This window comes from Uranotaenia lowii, unplaced genomic scaffold, assembly GCF_029784155.1.
Source record: "Uranotaenia lowii strain MFRU-FL unplaced genomic scaffold, ASM2978415v1 HiC_scaffold_55, whole genome shotgun sequence".
Classification (NCBI taxonomy): Eukaryota; Metazoa; Arthropoda; class Insecta; order Diptera; family Culicidae; genus Uranotaenia; species Uranotaenia lowii.
The window spans coordinates 103,397-125,000 of record NW_026598478.1 but is presented as its reverse complement, the minus strand read 5'-3'; the positions used below and the strand labels follow the sequence as shown (position 1 = coordinate 125,000).

The 21,604-nt window shown below is 36.6% G+C and overlaps 1 protein-coding gene across 14 annotated transcripts in view; it reads left to right on the top strand.

The window, feature by feature from the left end:
* Positions 1-6,994: 6,994 nt before the first annotated feature.
* The window catches only part of LOC129760280 (uncharacterized), a 96,874-nt gene continuing 82,264 nt past the window's right edge, over positions 6,995-21,604 (top strand). Inside the window, exons 1-3 of one of the 14 annotated variants that reach the window (XM_055757901.1) lie at positions 6,995-7,328; positions 8,324-8,458; positions 15,994-16,264. The gene's annotated coding sequence lies outside the window, so the exon portion shown is untranslated. Of the gene's footprint in view, positions 8,143-8,168; positions 8,459-15,993; positions 16,265-21,604 lie in introns of those variants that run through there. The other 13 variants (XM_055757900.1, XM_055757907.1, XM_055757913.1 and 10 more) reach the window with 13 other exon arrangements.

Here is a 21,604-nt window from a genome sequence, read left to right as displayed (position 1 = left end):
AGTCCGCTACAAGGAAGGTATAGTCTTATCCCCGCAGGAAGCGGCACAACGCGGATACCTTGCGGCCTTGGGATATCCTACACACGTTCGTGGAGCACCCATAACCTCTGCTACGCAGAAGATGATGCCTTATATTTGTAGCTTTGAACAAGGGATCGGACGCACACTACTCAGATGCTCCCCGTCGATGGAGTCATCCTACATCATTCGCAGGTTGCCGTCGATTCCAGCTTCTCTGCAGGGTAGTCATGATCTGGCTCAACTTGCGTCGGAATACACACATTGGTACGCAGTGTTCTGGATATGCGGTACCAGTCTGGGCACCCTACCACTCTGTCCACAGCGAAAGACTCGAAAGGATTCAGAAAAAAATCCTCCGCTACGCACTGCGACGATTGCCATGGCAAGATCCCGTACGGTTACCACCCTATTCTGAGAGGTGTACCTTGCTATCAATGACGTCTTTGAGCCAAAGAAGAACTTTTCTACGATATCTTGACAAATGCCGTTGACTGCCCGCAATTGCTCCAGAGATTGAACATATGTATACGTTCCAGCACGCCGACTGCGTAATCAAACCATGTTTTGGCTGCCAAGAAGCAGGACAGTCTTCGGACAGAATCACCCCCTCTTTCGATGTTGTGAAATTTTCAATGCTGTTTCTCACTTGTTTGACTATCATGTTACTTAATCTAAGTTTAAATGTGCAATCGGTGACGCCACCTAACTTAATTGCTACGTAATTTAATTATAAGCTAATCTTAAACAATCAGTCTGTATGACAATAGTTAAAGACTTCAGAAATAAATAACCCATCGCTGACCGTATGCCAAGTGTTGAAATCCGTACACATCCTCTGCACCACGTTGTCTGCTGTCGTGTCGGGCCCGCAGACGGCAAGTATGTTGGTACGTAACACCACAAACTTCGAACAGGCAAATACCACATGTTTTGGTGTTCCCTCTACGTCAATCTGGACAAAATGGCGAAGCCACACGTCCAAACCGGTAGTGGTACTTCATTAAGCATCCATGACCAATCAGGAATTGCGTCATATGGAAGTCCACTTCCCCGTGTCTTCTTCCGATCCAGCTCCTGATGTGTGGGATCAGACGATGGGTCCACCTTTTTCTCTCTGAGCTGTCCCACAGCTGCTGCCAGTTGGACTTTGAGTCCTCGTTGGCAAGATCTTGTACGTTGGGCGTGTCTTTGTTGTCGTAGCAATAGACATCCTTCTGTAGCAAAACCGAGATGGACATGATGCCCGCCACTACGCAACGCTGCTAAGTCTCTGCAGGTTACATTGTCTTCACAGGGCCTGCTTTCAGGCCGCTGCTCCGTACCGCAAGATTGACGTGGTCACGCTTGCCAGTATCCTTCTCTTACTACTGCGGATTGCCGAAGAGTTTGACATCATCTGTGTGAGTGTGGCCGTGGCCATTGCCGCTCCCTTATACACGTAGTCGACATGACTCGTAAAACTGAGTCTGTCGTCTATCATCACCCTTAGGTACTTAATTGCGTATTTGGACACGATGTCGCACGGTTCAACTGCAATAAAACCTGTTTGGGGTGAGATCGGGTGGGTGATCAGCACCATCGCGGTGTTGTGGTGGGCTAGACGCAGGCACTTGGAGTGCATCCAGCTTTCCACTGCCTGGATAACTACTGTGGCAAGTAGCTGTACCTTCGCAGTTGAGGAGCCTTTCGCCAAGAAGACTACATCATCCGCAAATCCTACGAGTTCAGCTCCCGATGGGAGGCTCATTCGTAGGAACTCATTGTACGTAATGTTCCACAGGACTGGGCCGAGTATTGACCCCTGTGGCACACCCGTCGAAACCTCTTGTGTTCGTAAGCCCTCACCGGTCATATACTGTAGTTGTCGATTGTGGAGGTGACTTTCCACAAGTCTATACAGATATGCCGGGACCCTCATTTGGATGAGCGACAACGCAATCGCTGTCCAATTAACGCTGTTAAAGGCGATCTTCACGTCCAGAGTGACCACCGCACAAAAGCCATCTCCTCTTTAAGTGCAAAAGTGAATTACAAAAACTTATACCAAAGCTGTTAGTTATTTTAACTGTCGTAGTAGTGCAAAAATAATGAAAGTGAAATTTCGCCTAGTAAGAAGTAAATTTGATTGCATTTATCTATCAATAAATTGAAGCCGTCCATTTTACTAAGCCATGGGATTCATTATTTGTGAGTTCATACATGATTTCGCCTTTTTGAAAACTGGGCACTTTAAAATTGATTTGTAACTTTCGAAACTGTTTCAAGTCAATTTTCAACGTATATGTTTTCTGATGGCATTTGAAATTTTACACACATTTCTGAAGATTTTTTGTTCAAGCTTGTACGTCTGTTCTCTGTGGTATTCCGTCTCACGACGTAACTTGACGAAAATAATTCCTTAAACTTACTCGGTCCATTGCAACCGTTCTCCAATTTTCTCGGAAACCTTGGATAATCCAATTGATTGAATGCCAAACCAAATATTTCACAATTTTCCGATAACAGATAGACTATCCAATCATATTAAATAGATTATGATTTTTCAATCAGTAATTTCGATGATTTCATAACAAAACATGAAAAGCCCTTACAGGAATTCCCACTCCAAAACTAAGTATATGTACCTATTTGATTTTTCTCAGCTATTTTACAATAGATTTGAGTTCTGTTTTAGGATAATAAGTGTAATTTTGAAAATGATTTAAAATTGTATGATTTTTTTTTCGTGATATCCAATTCCAGATGAAAGTGAACCTCAAAAATGTGTGTAGGGGAGAATGAGGATACTTGATCCCTGGGGATACTTGATTCCTTAGCTATACCTCGAAACTGGAATGTCTTACAATGATCAAATGTTCTAGAAAAATGTGCCAAAATGAGCAAAATAACAATGCTTGTAGTTTAAAATTTTTTAACAAAATAATTGTTTGAGTAATTGAACTTTGTTTGAAAAATTTCACAAAATGTAACTTGAAGATCTTTTTTCATCACTTTAAAATGTTCCTTACAAGGGAAAATTATGAAAAAAATATTTGTTCCAATGCATCAATCGTTCGAGCGTAAAATGAACTTCATAATGCCATATTTTCAAAGCAATGGAAAACTCTCAACTTTTTTCAGAAAAAGTTTTCTTAAATGTTGATTATGGGTACAATTGATCCCCTAGAGTTGGGTACAATTGATCCCCCTTCCAAACGGCATATTCTTCTTCTGAATTGATCGTTATGATTGCTGATTACGAAATTACTAATATTTATCCAAAAACTAATATTTATCAAACAATTGTCTGAAAAAAGAGCAAAAATAATTAATTTTCTCTTGTTTATAAAAAATAGCGCCTTTAAGTATGCAATGTTATTAGCGTTGAGACAAAGTTATAGAATTTTCTTCATATGTCTGCTATAAATTGTGAAATGAGAACAAACATGACCAAAATAGTCAATTAACATTCTATCTTGGGGTTTTGTTTGATTTTTTCCATGGATTGGCGCTTCCTGTACAAAAGATCAAGTCTCCTTCAATAGGGGATCAAGTCTCCCCTAACTTCAGAAAAATCGCAATTTTTTTACTCCGACGAAAATGCTTCTAGTTCATCAACGGGTCCAAGTATCGTCCTAATTTTTTGAGCATATAAACTTGAAGTTACAAGCTGTCAGAAAATGTCAAAGACGGCGAGTTGCTAATTTTTTCCAAAAAGATATGGTGAAAATAAGAAAAGGGGATCAAGTATCCCCACTCTCCCCTACGCTTATAGGTATTTCTACCACTTCTACAGTGAAAATAAATTCCTATTCAAAAATAAGAATACAAAAAATTGATATGTAAATAACAAAGTGAGATCCCTAACCATAACAATTTTAATTTCTCAGTGTTCATGGAGTCCGATTAAATTTTTGTTACATAATCAGAAAAGGCATTAAAACGACAAATTTAGTGAATTTTGACGTCCTCGTGATGCACCCTTTTTGTTAACATTTGGAATGAAATAAATTGTAAAGCCAACTGATGTACCATTACAAAGTCAAGGAAATGAGCAACATAAAAGAAAAATATTGGACTTCTTTCTTTCGTGTGTCTGTTCATAAACCTTCATTTTTACCAGCAGAACCATCACAGATCGTTTTTTAAAGTATCAACATATTCAATTTTCTATTTCAAAATTGACTATTTGTTGAACAAAATTGGGCTTAAAGATGACAACATCATGCACTCACAAAATCGGGGGAAACTTGACAAAATCGTATAGAATGTTTTTTCTACATTCAAAATTTTCACCCTGGCAAATAGGATTGTTTAAAAATAAGTAGTGCCTAGTTACTGGTATTCATGAAATAAGTTCTTCAGAGCCTGACCTACATATGAAGAGGTGAAAACGCAAGCTCAATGTTTAATTGAAATTGAAAAACAAAAAATTTGAAAAATTTCTTTTCTACCCTCAATTATAAAAATAATTTTTTACATTACGTTCTCCATTTTTGTTTTATTATTTTGTTTACCAATGATCAATTCATATTAGCAAGCAAGCGTAAAACAATAAAAAAAACAAAGAGGTCCAAATATGAGATATGACATATTCCGTACCAATTCAATGTAGACAAAAGATGCTTTTTTACTAGACCATATAAAAAAATAACTCGAAGAAGCTTAAATTTAAGGACAGAAGCCCATATCACATGAATCTATCTAATGTACACTCAATCAAAAATCATTAATGTTTAAATAAACATACATTTTGCCATGATTTTGATTGATCTACAATAATAAGATTCAAACTAAAAAGTCTTCTTATGATCGTGCCGTACCTCATTACCCAATCTAACAGACAAGTTCATGGAGACGCACCATCTTTTTCAATCCTTGAATAGCATCCCCCCTTTCCAAGAGCAGTTACCAGATGCATTATACCCTTATTCTATCCAACCAATCCACCCCGCATCAAAGCAGGCGTCCAACCACCGATGAGTGTTCACATTAGAACTTTTCTACCCAACCCGAATCCGCGTGAGAGTGCTCTTCGTCGTCGTCGTCGTCGTCATTTGTCGTGATCGTGAGAATCGATTCACCCACCGATCGTCGTGATTGATCGCGTCGTCGTGCTGCTGCAGCCAATTTGGAGAGAAACCGACCGGCGCTCGCGAACGGGATCGATGCAACGACAACAATCCCACTAAGTATCAACCACCCCGTTGCATCATACCTACACACACGAAACACGAACGCACACGTGTTCACAAAAACACACATAGGCGAACGGCAGAGTAGCGATGATCGACAATAACAATAATAATAATTGTTAGAATCTTGAGTCGCGGTTTTTTTTTCTGTACATATATTCAAAAGCTATGCACTTGGGCCCGCTCAATCGGTGTTGGTTTTTTGATTGTAGGTTAGTTAGTTGGTTAGTTGAATTTGCTTTTTTTGTTGCTGTTGCTGTACCACTGAATGCGGTGATCAATGATAGTTGGTTTTGGATTCGGTTTTGCTGGTGGTGCTGCTGCTGCTGTAGTCAGCGTTTTCTGCTGGTGGGTAAAGTCGGTGCTGTTCTGTCGTTCGGTGGTCGGTGGGTGCAGGACAAAATACACTTGCTCGTCGCCTCTCTTGCTGCCGGCTGCTGCTGGCCTCTGATCCGCGTGCGGTGCGGTGCGGTTGTCGGTGCAGCAGCAGTAGACCTACCATGTGCCGTCTATCTATCTATCTATGCCGATAGTGTATTCTTCATCTTGTAAGTTCTTGGCGAGATGTGTGTTGTTGATCTCGATGTGTGTTTGGACGAGCTGCGCTGCTGTTGGGAGTTAGAACGGCGTGATGTATAGGGGAGAGTGGTGATACTTGATCCCCTTTTCTTATTTTCACCATATCTTTTTGGAAAAATTTAGCAATTCGCCGACTTTGACATTTTCTGACAGCTTGTAAATTCAAGTTTCTATGCTCCTAAAATTAGAACGATACTTGAACCCGTTGATGAACTATAAGCATTTTCGTGGGAGTAAATAAATTGCGATTTTTCTGAAGTTATGGGAGACTTGATCCCTTTTTAAGGAGACTTGATCATTTATTCAGGAAGCCCTAATACTTGTATAAAAATCAAACAAAACCCCAAAATAGAATGTTAATTGACTATTTTGGTCATGTTTGTTCTCATTTTACAATTTATAGCAGACATAAGAAGAAAATTCTATAACTTTGTCTCAACGCTAATAACATTGCATACTTAAAGGCGCTATTTTTTATAATTAAGAGAAAATTAATTATTTTTGCTCTTTTCTTCAGACAATTGTTTGATAAATATTAGTTTTTGGATAAATATTAGTAATTTCGTAATCAGCAATCATATCGATCAATTCAGAAGAAGAACACGCCATTTGGAAGGGGGGATCAATTGTACCCAACTCTAGGGGATCAATTATACCCATAATCAACATTTTAGAAAACTTTTTCTGAAAAAAGTTGAGAGTTTTCCATTGCTTTGAAAATAGGGCATTATGAAGTTCATTTTACGCTCGAACGATTGATATATTGGAACAAATATTTTTTTCATGATTTTCCCATGTAAGGAACATTTTAAAGTGATGAAAAAAGATCTTCAAGTTACATTTTGTGAAATTTTTCAAACAAAGTTCAATTACGCAAACAATTATTTTGTTAAAAATTTTTAAACTACAAGAAATGTTATTTTGCTTATTTTGGCACATTTTTCTAGAACATTTGATCTTTGTAAGACATTCCAGTTTCGAGATATAGCTAAGGAATCAAGTATCCCCAGGGATCAAGTATCCTCATTCTCCCCTACTGAGCACGCTCATATGGTGATTTGTTTTCTTCGGAAGTAACGAAAGGCAGGCAGGCAGGCGTCGGGACAGGACGGGACGGCAGGGCGAGACGGGACGTGACCGGGTTCTCTTCTCAAGTTCTCAACGTAGGGCTTAATACTAGATGCTTCCGAATGGAGCAAAGCATTTTGTGTTAGAACGCTGACTAATGTAAACGTGCCGCGTCGTCCCAATCTCTCGCGCGTCGTTAACTCGAAACATTCTGTGTGTTACTTAGCTTAGGTTTAGTATTTCTCGGTAGTGCAGCAGTGCGCTGGTTGGTTTGGTGGCCTCCAAGCGCGACCACTCTATAGAAGATTATCCCGACCCTTGCAGTTACTCTAGCTTCCTCTCTCTCTTCAATCTTCCGTCCCGGGTAGTCAGCATCCCTTTGGATATCGTGGTGTCGTGCCCTCTAAAACAGTGGTTGCTAACCGTGGACGTCGTCATCTCTGTCAATCGTCGCCGTCGTCACCACTATTCTACATACATTCAGTGGTAATTGATGGTAAAGAGTGTTTCTAAGTACAGCATCCAACTGTGGTTGGTTGGTTTTTTTTGTGCTGCCCTATTTTTCTAACCATTCGGATTCTTCCCCCGAACTGCGAGCAGGGGGATATGTTATATCATGTGCGTTGTGTTTCACGGCAATCGACAACTTCAATCCGCTGACTACAACCACACGACGACGGGTGATTGAAAACACATTCTCGCGGTTCGTTCAAGTGAAGAAGAGTTGACCTGACTTCCAAACCAAGTGCTTCTGCTGCTGTTTGCTGGCTGTGCTGGCTGTGTTTCTAACTCAGTGAAGCGCACCGAATGTGTGATCGTCAAGAAAGGGCGTGACTATCACGCGCACACACATGTGAGCTGCTGCTGCTCCCCAAAAATGTGAATGCAGAAGCTAACCCAAATGAAGAAAAAAAAAACAAAATTAATAACGACAAAGATAAAGTTCAATCTAGCGCGCGTACACCAACAAAAGCAAGCTGTGCTTCGTTTAATCAAATTTGACCATCATCAATTGTGAAAATAACAGTAACAAAGCAACGCACTCTCAAGAAGTGTGAAGCGAGTAAATCCGAAGAAAAACCCCGGGACCACCATCTGTTGGCCCGGATTCGATTCCAGGGTCTGTTTGTTTATAACGCGCGTAACACGGCCTCCCGGTTCCCGGTCGCTCTTCGGTCGTCGTTATTCGGTTGATTTGGTTGGTCGCTGCTCAAATTTTTTTTCTTGCTACCAATTCCAATTTGGCTCCATGAAGCTGAAGCAACAGTACCACTTTTTGAAAGATGGCAACAGAAGCAATGTGAGTTTTCGAACGAACCCATAAAAAAGAAACAGAATCTACCAAATGTGTGTGTTTTGTGTGTGCGCGCTCTATTTTTAGAATATGTACTAACTTAACTTCAGAAAACGCTCTTCTGCTGCTTGTGCTATTGTTGTTGTTGTTGTTATTGTTGATATTATTATTATTGCCGTTTGTGTAGTTCCTATCTCTGTGTGTTACCCAACAACTGCTACTTGCTACTTGCTACTGCTCTTCTGTGTGATCCCCGTGTGTTAAGTTTTTATTGATTGTGTATGATGTGTGATGCTCTCTTTTGCTGCCGCTGCTGCTGCTGGTAGGACTATTTACTACTTTGTCGTTTTTGTTGTTGTTGCTGTTGTTACTGATGCTGCTGATGTTACAGTTTTGGCTCAATACATTCATTGCCTACTTGGTCATCATTCTCATAAAGTTCATCAGCATACATGAGCATCTGCCTCTCCAAAGACTTGCATTTAAGCGAAGAACGATTTGCGCATCTCTAAGCCGAACTCGTCAAAAGTTAGAAACTTTTGACAGGTTGTGTGATATTTTGAACTCTTTAGATTAAAAAAAGATTTAATAAGAAAAGTGCAATGAAACAAATTACGTGTTTAAAAAAGATTATTGTAAATAATAAGTTGCCTTCATGAAGAATTAATGATATTTTTTAAACTACGTATCAAAACTATAAGCTAAATGACACTTCGAGTTGATTTTTTTTTTATGTTAAAACTTACCGGTTGAAGGCGTTGAGGTATAGTTTAAGATAATAGGCCAGAATTTTTTCTGCACTTATCCGGGCCGGACAAACAAGACCATTTTTTTTATAAAAACCTGGTACAATCCGGGCATTTGATTGAAAAAAAATTGATTTTTTTTATATTAATCAAAACTCTTCGACGGATTTTGAATCGCACTTTAGACTTCCAAAACCCTTTCATAATTATTTAAAAAAAACTTGCTTCAAAAAATTTTGTACTGAATATCCGGGCATACCTGGAAAAAACCGAGCAATCTGGTATAGACTGTTCCAAAAATTATAAGCACACGTTCAAAATAATGAAAAAATGGTATTATTAAATTTGATTTATTTTAATTGCCACACTGTAGCATTATTTGTGTCCTACCAAACACCATACTCTTATTTGATGAAAATCTTTAATCATAAGCCAGACTTCGCACTTCTCCTCGAACATAAGCCGAACCCATAAGCTTCTGCACAGTTGCATCATCCACCATTTTCTCCACTTTTGGGCAATCCTTTTTAAATTTTCCGATGTCATCAGCTGGTTTTATGTATTTTCGTAGCTTTGCTTTGGTCAAAGCCCAAAAAGTCTCGATTAGCCGTGCCTAGGGTCAATTTGTCGGATTCATGTTTTTTGGCAGAAAACAGACGGTTTGGCTTTTGTACCATCCTAATGTGTCTTTGGAGTAATGACATGATGCCAAATCGGGTCAAAATATGACGTGTCCGCCATGCTGCTTGATCATCGTCAATAAATCCTTCTGGAGGCATTCTTTGATATAGTTCTGAGTGTTTATTGTTCCCGATGTGACCTACGGGCTAGATATTTTCGAACCTTCTGGTCAAATTTTTCGGTAAAAATGGCCTTTTCCGTTTCGGGGATATCCTTGTGGCCCTGGAAGGGTTTCTTTCAGGTTTTTCTGCTTCCGGTAAGTCACTCTTTAGCACGAATCACGTTAGACGTCGAGGTTCAGACTTTTCTCGCCACATCCCGAACGGAAGCCGATGGTTTCTGTTTGTTGGCATCCCTGACCATTTTGTCGATAGCAGGACTTACAGGACCAGATGTTCGACTACTCCTCGGTTCATCTTCAAATGTACAATGTTCACCATATTTTTTAATAGCCGTCCGTACTGCTCCGACGCTCATATCCTCCTATTTTGCCAATTTTCTCAATGAGTTACTTTTTCTCTTCTCCGGAGTAAGACAACGCATTTTGAAATGTAATCACAATCTTAATGTTTTTTTGATGATCACGTACAGAAATGTGTAAACAAAAGGACGCTGCCAGTAGAATTCGAAAAAAAAAATCGATTCAAAATGACCGCAAACATTAGGTGTGCCTATAATTTCTGGAACAGTCTAAAAAATTTTTTAAAACATAAAATCAAATACTCTAATAGGTTCTAATTTGGCCTAAACATGTTGAAATATGCATGTTGAACAATCCTGTTTACCGTAATTTTCTTTTAAGTAAGGTGGATTGATAGTTAAGTATTTTGGTATAGGGCTTGCTCACACGTATAAAGTTGTTAGAATACCAATATATTCATAAAGTTTTCTTTTATAATATTTTCCTATTGATATGCACATAGTTAAAAAGTAATAATAAAAAATGGCCCATTCAGCCATAAAGTTCTTGGACCCTCAACATTTTTCATCCTGCAGTATACATATTGTCCCACATTTTTCTCAAAATGTTCCGATTTTCATAAAAAGTACATAGCAACCCAAATTAGACAGCACTTGATATTGGAAACTAAAAAAATGCATAACCGCTTCAGCGTTGCACAGTCAATCATTTGTGACTGATTCAACCAGAAATTGATTTTGAATATCAGATTAAAATTAAATTCACTAGAGATTGAATAAAAATTCGATCAAACAAGTAAAAATTGACAGTATCTTCGCAAAACTTTGCTCAAAGAAATGGACATGCTTTTATCTTGGGCTCTGGATTCTAGAAAAAAAGTTACAAAAACAGTTCTGGATTTCATTTATTGAAAAAAAACATCTTTGGATTCAAAGATGTTTTTTTTAAATTTTTTCTATATCAATTTTGAACTTAATAAATAATTTTTTAATAAAAAAATATTTATATATCGTCAAATACGGTGAGTCGGAACATTTTTTGGACCATCTCTTTAGCACCTAATTTGGATTATTTGGTGTATTTTGTGGGCGCCAGGTACATTAATACTCAATGAACTTTTGAATTTTTTATTTCTAGATTTCCAACGATTCTTCAAGGATCAACTTAATAGTTGAATTGCTTCAGTAAAACATAATTTTCCACAATCTGAGGATTCGATACACTTTTATGGACACCACCTACCAAACACCATACTCTTATTTGATGAAAATCTTTAATCATAAGCCAGACTTCGCACTTCTCCTCGAACATAAGCCGAACCCATAAGCTTCTGCACAGTTGCATCATCCACCATTTTCTCCACTTTTGGGCAATCCTTTTTAAATTTTCCGATGTCATCAGCTGGTTTTATGTATTTTCGTAGCTTTGCTTTGGTCAAAGCCCAAAAAGTCTCGATTAGCCGTGCCTAGGGTCAATTTGTCGGATTCATGTTTTTTGGCAGAAAACAGACGGTTTGGCTTTTGTACCATCCTAATGTGTCTTTGGAGTAATGACATGATGCCAAATCGGGTCAAAATATGACGTGTCCACCATGCTGCTTGATCATCGTCAATAAATCCTTCTGGAGGCATTCTTTGATATAGTTCTGAGTGTTTATTGTTCCCGATGTGACCTACGGGCTAGATATTTTCGAACCTTCTGGTCAAATTTTTCGGTAAAAATGGCCTTTTCCGTTTCGGGGATATCCTTGTGGCCCTGGAAGGGTTTCTTTCAGGTTTTTCTGCTTCCGGTAAGTCACTCTTTAGCACGAATCACGTTAGACGTCGAGGTTCAGACTTTTCTCGCCACATCCCGAACGGAAGCCGATGGTTTCTGTTTGTTGGCATCCCTGACCATTTTGTCGATAGCAGGACTTACAGGACCAGATGTTCGACTACTCCTCGGTTCATCTTCAAATGTACAATGTTCACCATATTTTTTAATAGCCGTCCGTACTGCTCCGACGCTCATATCCTCCTATTTTGCCAATTTTCTCAATGAGTTACTTTTTCTCTTCTCCGGAGTAAGACAACGCATTTTGAAATGTAATCACAATCTTAATGTTTTTTTGATGATCACGTACAGAAATGTGTAAACAAAAGGACGCTGCCAGTAGAATTCGAAAAAAAAAAATCGATTCAAAATGACCGCAAACATTAGGTGTGCCTATAATTTCTGGAACAGTCTAAAAAATTTTTTAAAACATAAAATCAAATACTCTAATAGGTTATAATTTGGCCTAAACATGTTGAAATATGCATGTTGAACAATCCTGTTTACCGTAATTTTCTTTTAAGTAAGGTGGATTGATAGTTAAGTATTTTGGTATAGGGCTTGCTCACACGTATAAAGTTGTTAGAATACCAATATATTCATAAAGTTTTCTTTTATAATATTTTCCTATTGATATGCACATAGTTAAAAAGTAATAATAAAAAATGGCCCATTCAGCCATAAAGTTCTTGGACCCTCAACATTTTTCATCCTGCAGTATACATATTGTCCCACATTTTTCTCAAAATGTTCCGATTTTCATAAAAAGTACATAGCAACCCAAATTAGACAGCACTTGATATTGGAAACTAAAAAAATGCATAACCGCTTCAGCGTTGCACAGTCAATCATTTGTGACTGATTCAACCAGAAATTGATTTTGAATATCAGATTAAAATTAAATTCACTAGAGATTGAATAAAAATTCGATCAAACAAGTAAAAATTGACAGTATCTTCGCAAAACTTTGCTCAAAGAAATGGACATGCTTTTATCTTGGGCTCTGGATTCTAGAAAAAAAGTTACAAAAACAGTTCTGGATTTCATTTATTGAAAAAAAACATCTTTGGATTCAAAGATGTTTTTTTTAAATTTTTTCTATATCAATTTTGAACTTAATAAATAATTTTTTAATAAAAAAATATTTATATATCGTCAAATACGGTGAGTCGGAACATTTTTTGGACCATCTCTTTAGCACCTAATTTGGATTATTTGGTGTATTTTGTGGGCGCCAGGTACATTAATACTCAATGAACTTTTGAATTTTTTATTTCTAGATTTCCAACGATTCTTCAAGGATCAACTTAATAGTTGAATTGCTTCAGTAAAACATAATTTTCCACAATCTGAGGATTCGATACACTTTTATGGACATGTCTCGATTGACCCCAAGGTACATAAGTGGGCCAAAGAATGTTTTGTCAACATTTGCAGTTGAAATTTATTGTCTTGCTTTTTAAATAAACTCTAAACAAATTCTCGTTTCTACACAATTAAGCAGTATTTGATGGCTTCAAAACTTATTATGCAAATAGCGAAAAAATCAATTCTTATATTCCTAATTAGTTATTTATTTAAAGTTGTCAAAATTTACACTTTATCCACAAAACAATGTGAAACAATATAAAACATGTCATTTTTTTTTCCTTTTTTTCCGATCGTTGCTTGTGATTTGAATTATCGAAATTATTGACGATTTTAAGATTTTTTTAAATTCGAAAACGGATAAAAAATCTTGTGAGCGGTACAAGCGCGGTAATTCAATCTGAAACATCTAGTAGACTTCATTTCAAATTATTAAATTTGTGAGAAAATACTATCGTAAAAAGAATAGAAAGAAGAGCAGAAAAAATGTACTTAGCTTTGAATCTGAGTCAAAGAAATGTGATATCCGTAGATCATTCTTCCTTCCTCTCCAGCAGAAACAGTCCACAAGTCTAAATGGCCTGATTGGATCCATCTCCCTAAAGCCAAAACGCCGGAAACTTGGGTCACACAAGCCACCACGGCCACCGAAACTTCATACAACTTCCATGTTTTGAGCCAACTTCAATAATTTTCACGGAGAGCAAAAATTTTCACGTCTTGACAGACCTATGGGTTGCTTCGATCCAACCTGTATACACATCTCAGGTGGCGATGGAAATCCCGTGCTAAGTGTTAGTAAAAGTTTTTTTTTGTAAATATTGTAACCAAGACAATTCGTGACGTCAGTTGCATTTTCAAACAAACAACCATACCAGCGTAAACTAGAGAAAAAAATCATTGCCAACTGCTGTTTACGATTCTAGTCTAGGATACATAAACATCCTGGCAAGTGACGTAGGCTTGGTTTACCTTTTTACTTTTTGAATAACGAGTTCTGTAATAGTTTGCGTTTTTGTTAATCACCTTCTTTGTACCCCATTGGATTCGATCCCTGTTCAAATATGACTTTGTTCCTAGAAACTCATAAGGTCTAAGCCGTTCCAAATAAACGAATTGTAAAATAAAATAGTTATGTTGAATCAAAACCAAAGTTTTTCGACATAACAGGTTACCTCATCCGCCATATTGGTTGTCAGATTTCTAGAATTATGATGTTATGGAAATTAGCGAGCATTGTACTAAATTTTTCAGTTTTTTCATAAAAATCATTTCATATGGCAGTAATTTTTACGCCACTGTCCCAAAATGTATAAATTTGAATTTCCAGATTTATGAGCTTCTTAGAAAAATAGGATTTAGATTGTGTTTCTGCATTAAATGCGGATTTGCCGCTGAAATATCTTAATTTTAATGGAAATTGCTATTATCGGTAACTATTTCCAAGCACATTGTAAGCCAGCGGCTTTGGCGTAGTGGTTAGAGTTCAAGTCATCTACGCTAAGGTTCATGAGATCGAATCCCGGTCATGGCATACATAGTACACTTTCTGTGGTCTGGTGGTTTTAGCATTTGTAAGATGCTAGCCATCATAACTTTGAAAAATGTACGCTTAGAGTTAAGGAAAGAAGATCTCTTCAAAGAAACATGAAGTTTCACTGAGATCCTATGTGTGTGTGTTCGTTTTAAAAAAAAGCTTAAAATTATAAAATATCGCAATAAAACACGTCTTACAGTGCTAATGAATCATTTACCACGCAAGTCTCGAGTTAGTTCATAGAAAAATATTAAATTTGATAAATAATTTTCTTTCGCATTTATTTTTTATTTGAGTTTTGGAAAGATTCTAAGCTTTTTAATCAATATGTTTCATTCAGAAATCAATTATTTTATCACGAATTTAAGTTCCGTTAACCTAAATACTGGACATTTTTACGCAATTGACAAAAAACGATGATTTAAGTACGTTTCCTATGTAATGCATGCAAAATATCATAACAACTACGTCATCATGCTTGGCTAGGGCTAATTTCATGCTCGATGTACGGTACCCTATAGTAAAAATACTCTGAATCAAAACCATATATCCACGATCGTGTGCTGAATAAAATTGTCTTTCAAGATTTGAACCTTTTCCTCTTTGTTTGTGCACGAAGACTGTGGGTATATTTAGCAATAAACATTTAAAAAAATGTGTTTTGTCGAATCAACAAAAATCATTTGGAAAAAGTTTTTTTTTCAGTTTCATTACACAATGTTTTAAAGCAATAAAAACGAAATTTTGGAATAAATTGCAAATATTTTATGACTTTGTAGAACTGTCATGGGGGAGATTCAATCACCTACGCCTTAGATGATGGCTAGTTTTAAATGATGAAGAAGATTTTATTATTAATATAAAATCTATGTTGTATTCTGAAACACCTTCTTGAAAAATTGAATTACTCACCAACGTATGTTTCAAAGAGTATTCAAAGGTTTCAAAAAAGAATTGACTAGTTCGAAAAAGGTTTGTTTTCGTCACTTATTTTTTATTGAACTGCTAAGGGTCTTCCCGTTTTTTCTTATTAAATATAATAAAAGGTCGAGTTAAGATCATCGCAACTGAGGTAGCTGCAGCAACAACAACTTCAAAGAGATTGCCCAAAAATACCGAAACACGAAAAGAAACTGCTAATTTCGGTAAACCAATACATTATACGTGATGTGCTGAACAAAAACCAGAACACATTCCCCTTCCTTTCCTTTCTATTTCTTACTAAAACCAACTGTTGAACCACATTGGTGATGCACTGGTTTTTATTTTCGTTGTTGGTTCAATTATCTCAGCGTCTAAATATGCTGTTATCAGCGATTTGTTCAGCCCAAAGAAACCATTGTAGTGGTGTCCACAGCTGCCGGTGTTGCTTGTTGCTGACCCTACTAGGAATTCATCAGATCAAAGCATAAAGCCCACCGAAAAGCTGAACCCGAAGCAACGTAAGGAGCCGTGCCAGGAAACCCGAAACGAAAGAATTCAGAAGCACTGAAAAACACACACACAGGCTGTTCTGCTGCTGTCCGCGTCAAGAATCAACACATGCTGGAATGAATTGTCATTGTAAGTTAAATTTGAATTTATTATTATGATACCATCTTGCCCACCATCAACAACAACAACAACCTTGTCCAGCACCAGTGCATACGGTGGTGATAAAGAAGTCTAAAAGGGGGAAAACACGAACAACTGCCTAACGTTCATTGTCGTACACATTAGTAATCTTTCTTGGGCCCAGGCTCTGAGTAGGTAGTATGTGAGTAGCCAAGCTTTGCCACTAACTAACTAATCACATCACATGCATATGTATGCTTACGACCGCCGAGTGAGAAGAAGGATGGGATGATGCCAACTAACAACTTCATACGGACTGACTGGCGTCTCCATCAACAGAGCAGCTCGCTTGGCCACAGTTCGTCTTCCTTCCTTCGATGTGGAGCATACTGACTTGGGGGCATCTAGTTGATCCAAAATCTGAAATGTCTCCTTCCCTCTCACACTTTCTCTCGTTCATACCAACTGACTGACTTTCAATTAACCATTCTTCTTGGTTTGGCCACTTGTGAAACCGAAACTCACCAGCATCTTTCATCGGAAAACACAGAAACAAATGTATCAACCACCAGGGGCAGCCAGCCAGCACTTTATCAGCGGACAATGAAGCTTGTTGTGTGCTTTTGACTAAATAACTAAAATCGAGCGATCGTTACTTGGCTCGAAAAAAAAAATTGTGGATTTCGTTCTTGTACCTACCTACCACTTGAATGGTGTGATATTTTAGTGCTTCGTTCATATCAACTAACCCCATACACAGCATAACATTTATTCGTCGTTGTTTGCCGTTGTTTGTGTGTTATGGCCGCGCGGCCTGCTTAGATTAGAGCGTAAATGAGTGAAACTTCTAACAAGATGAAATAATTCACCAAGAAATGGAAGAAAAGTGTGCCCATTTTAAACCACTTTCTTGAGATTGAAAGTAAGTACCAAGAAGATGTCGATTATTATCGTTGGCGTGGATATTGTGAATGCACACTACTTGGATCGAGTTTATTTAGTGTGGCTGCCTTTGAAATGTTTATGTCATCAAGCGAACAACGTGGTATTACGTGGTTTTGGAAAGTTCATTTAACGATCATTCAGCGTTCTTGAAAACCGATAAGTCAAAACAATTCTCTAGATTTTTTTTTTATTTTTTTCTACTTTTTATGTAACCAACATTTGTTATGCAATTTAGTGTTGAAAATTGAACATTTCGACACTGAAAACAGTATAGAAGGTTTTATTTTTCCATACTGTTTTTATTGTCAAAATGTAAAGTTCACGATTTCCTTGATTAATTTTTAGTCCCTTGGAATGGTCTTCTTCTTGCCTTTATTTATTAAGATGTGCTACTGGCACGTTAATTAATAGACTGTCAAGAGAGTTTTTCGAATAGTCATAATGTTCTCTGATCAACTCGAAGCCAAATTTGATTTTTTTCAACATTTCACGTAGCTATCCAACTCGGCAAGTCTGTTTTTGCGGTTTTGCTTCAACGTTAGAACTTATACTACACATTAGACCACTGCAAAAATTGACTTTTGGCTCCCATATATTTTTTGGATGTCTTTTGGGTCACCAAGCATCAGTGTAATATTTGAGATGATTTGGTTGATCCCTGAATTAGCGCAACGCATTTAAATTTTTGTATGGAAATTTGTACGGAAGAAAAAATTTTTGCGTATTAAATGGCAAACATAACTATTTTATAATAATTTGTTTATTATAATTAGTTTGTAAAACTTTGTAATTTTTGCTACATTCCTTGTAAAGTTCTAGAGCGACAAAAGTTTTGCACAGTTGTTTAAGTACAAAAAAAACTCAAACCCGTTTGATACTTTTTTCCTTACAACTTAAGCTGGTGTACTGTGTCTACTTAAACGAACAACCTTCCAAAAGGAGTAGACGCTTTAAGCACATTAAGGTTACCCTTGGCTAAATGAAGGTTTAAAAAAAAAACAATTTTGCTAGTTCCTATCTTTAATATTGAAACTGGAGTAAAAGTTATAACAGAAGCTTCAATGAACATTTTGAAAAATCAGGCGCTTCCGTGGATTCGAGCAAACTCCGATGAACTCGAGAATGTAACCCGAGAATTCCAACAAGATGGAGCCCATATCATACCTCGAAGCGGACCTAAACCTGACTGAAGGAAAATACGTAGTTTTGGACAAATGATCTTTGGCCTCCAAACAGTGCACTCCTTGGCTATTTTATATGGGCATATGTTCAGGAGAAGGCCTGTGAATGCTCTAAACCATTGGTGGCCAACATTTTCAACACGCGGGCCAAATTTCAGAAATGAGATTGACTGGCGGGCCACAAAAACAAATTGTTCTGGAGTATCAAAAAACATTTAACAGATTTTTGAATACGCTCTGAAAAAAAAACATTTTCCTAGGTCACATCGTGTATAGATTCATTATAGTAAGTCATTTTTGTTACTTGATGATTTACAAATTTCGCACCATTTGGAAAAAAATAGAAATATTATGCAATACGAAATGAATTCTCTTTCCCAAGTAAGGTATGTTTTCGAGGGATTTTAAACCTCCTCGGTTTATTCATCACAAACATGTCAAATCGCTTGACTTCAATTGACATCAAGTCAATTTTATGGTCCCCAAATTGAAGAAAATAAAATGAGCGCTCATTTTCCAAAGTTCTCATTAGAAAAATTTGATGGACATTATAAGAAAAACTGTACAATGGAATCTTTTTAAAAAAGTAACGGTCACAAGCTTTTGATAATTAAAAGAATAATTGTTTCAACGAACTTTAGTTATATCACAAATAATATTGATTTTACAAATTCCGTCCTTAACATCAACTCAATACAACTCGTTTCAATTTTTCCAGTATCTCGATTTGACAAGTGTATTGGGAAAGACTTCGTTGAACAGGATGAATACGAATTTAAACATTTTTCTAAAAAAAAGTAGTTCTTCTGGGAGATTTATCAGTACCAAATCGGTTCTACCCAACTGTAAAATCTGTCTAGTTTTTCATTATTGATGTACACAAATACAAAGCACGTTGCCAATTAAAATATATTTGGATTGGGTTTAAATTTCAAAAATATACCTTGTTCTAGAAACCAGAGCAAAAAATTACAAATTGAAAATATTTACATAGCAAACTTTCGATGTGTTACACAGTTTGCTAAAGTTATTAAATTTTTATGGATTATCGAAGATTTTGAAGTAGAATTCAAGTTACGAATTGTTGAAGATGTTGCTAAAGTTTAATTTCAATCATGATGTCGATATGGTTACGTGATTTAAAACAAAAAATTAAACGACATTAATAGGGTCTTACTATATTTCTGAGGCTATCCAAACTCCTCAATATTAAAACTAGAGTCCGCTTGAACGCTCTTCATATCAATGATATGTAGTAACCAAAAATGGGTGATGGAATTTACAGATAATGTGTCAAATACCGCGAATTTTGAATATTTAAAAATTGTAATTTTATTCGTTGTTTTTTAGTGACGGAAGCCTTATTTGTAAAACTATATGAGGCCCTTAAAGCCAAAGGGGTTTAAGTGCAAAATTATCGATTGCCAAATTAATGCCAAATGATTCTGCATGTTTCAAATTATATTTGGTGATTTTTTTCAGATTTTTTGAAAAATTTATGGAAAACGGCCAAACACAACAATTTAAAAGCGTGTATGCTCGAAATTAGTTTTATACACTTTCATTCCTGCTTATACCATTTAAATGAAATTTTTTAGACCTTTGCTAGTGTTGATTCAGATATATATATCCAATTAAAAAGGTTTTTTTTTATTTGAAACAGCTCTTATATTTATTCAAAAAATATACGAAGAATAAGAATAAAACGTTCAGTTCTTAGAACATGGCTTTTCCAAAATTAGCTTCGCGGGCCACAAAAAGTTGGTCGCGGGCCACATGTGGCCCGCGGGCCATGGTTTGGCCACCCATGCTCTAAACCATGGGTGGCCTAACCATGGCACGCGGGCCACATGTGTTCCACATCTGTTTGTGGCCCGCAAAGCTCTTTTTGTAAAAACCCATTGAACGTTTTTCTTGGTCTGCAGTGCATCATTTGGATAAATATACCTGAATCTACACTAACTAAATTCAAAACAAAGATCTGATCTCTTTGATTTGATATAAGCCAAAAAGGAAAAAAAGTGTATAAAAACTAATTCCGCTTTTAAATTTTTCTGTTTTGCCATTTTCCATATATTTTTGAAACATTTGCAATTTTCGTTCGAACGTAAACGTATTCGAATATAATTTATAAAATCTGAAAAAAACAGCAAATATACACTGGATTCTTTTTTTAAACGATCTTATTTTACACGGTTTTATTTTACACGATTTTTTTTAAACGATTTTCTCGAAATAAGACGATTTTCGAACTTGTCAAAAACAGGTTCTAGACATTCCCGCTTTTTGCCAAACCACTCTTGGGTGGTTAGTTGGTTCGGACGTTGCTTCCCAACAGAAACATGGGCCGGAATGGCCACTAAGAGACTCTGCGGAAGTACCGGAATAACCGTGGCAAAACAGATCAATGCAAAACAAACCTTTGAGCCTCCCGATTTTACTCAAATTATCTCAGAATGGTCTACCTCGTTGGAAATGATCGATTTACAGTCCAAGTTGGCCACTTTACTCGAAATAAGTGATGAATTTTGCCCGGTTGTTTTGAACTTTTTTTAAACGATTTCTTTTTTTGCACGAACACAACAATCGTTTAAAAAAAGAATCCAGTGTAATTTTAAACATTATGAAACGTTTGGCAATATTAACTCAAAATCGATCATTTTTGCACATACCTCTTTAGCTTGAAGGGCCTCATATAATTTTATAAAAAAAAAGTTACCGTAAAACGGGGAAAATTTGATCACTTTTTTTTCAATATTTCTCAATTTTTTTTCTGTTAAGCATGTTTCATATTTTTAAAATCAGTACTGGACTCCTATGAACGTAAAACATGGTTACAGAAATTTATTAGACTACTTTAAATTTGAATTAAAAATCGATTTTGTCTCTGTTAAGAATTTGATGCTTCGTGGTAACATTGAGCAGCCTCTATTTTGAAGGTTTTAGCAATTTTTCATGATCAAAAAGGATACAAAATACCTTCATAATATTTACAAATGCTAGTCATTGATAAACTAAGGTAGTTCGTGTGTTGACGTCGAACAAGAATTAAAATCGGAAGATGGACAATGATGAATGAATGATAATGAAATTAAGAGGCTAAAATTTTTAACATTACTTAAAATATTAACTGCAAAAAAAAAGAAATTATACCTTCATTCAATTCTCTAGGCCCTCGCACTATTCCCGTTTAATTTTTTCTTTCAAACTTGACCGTTTGATA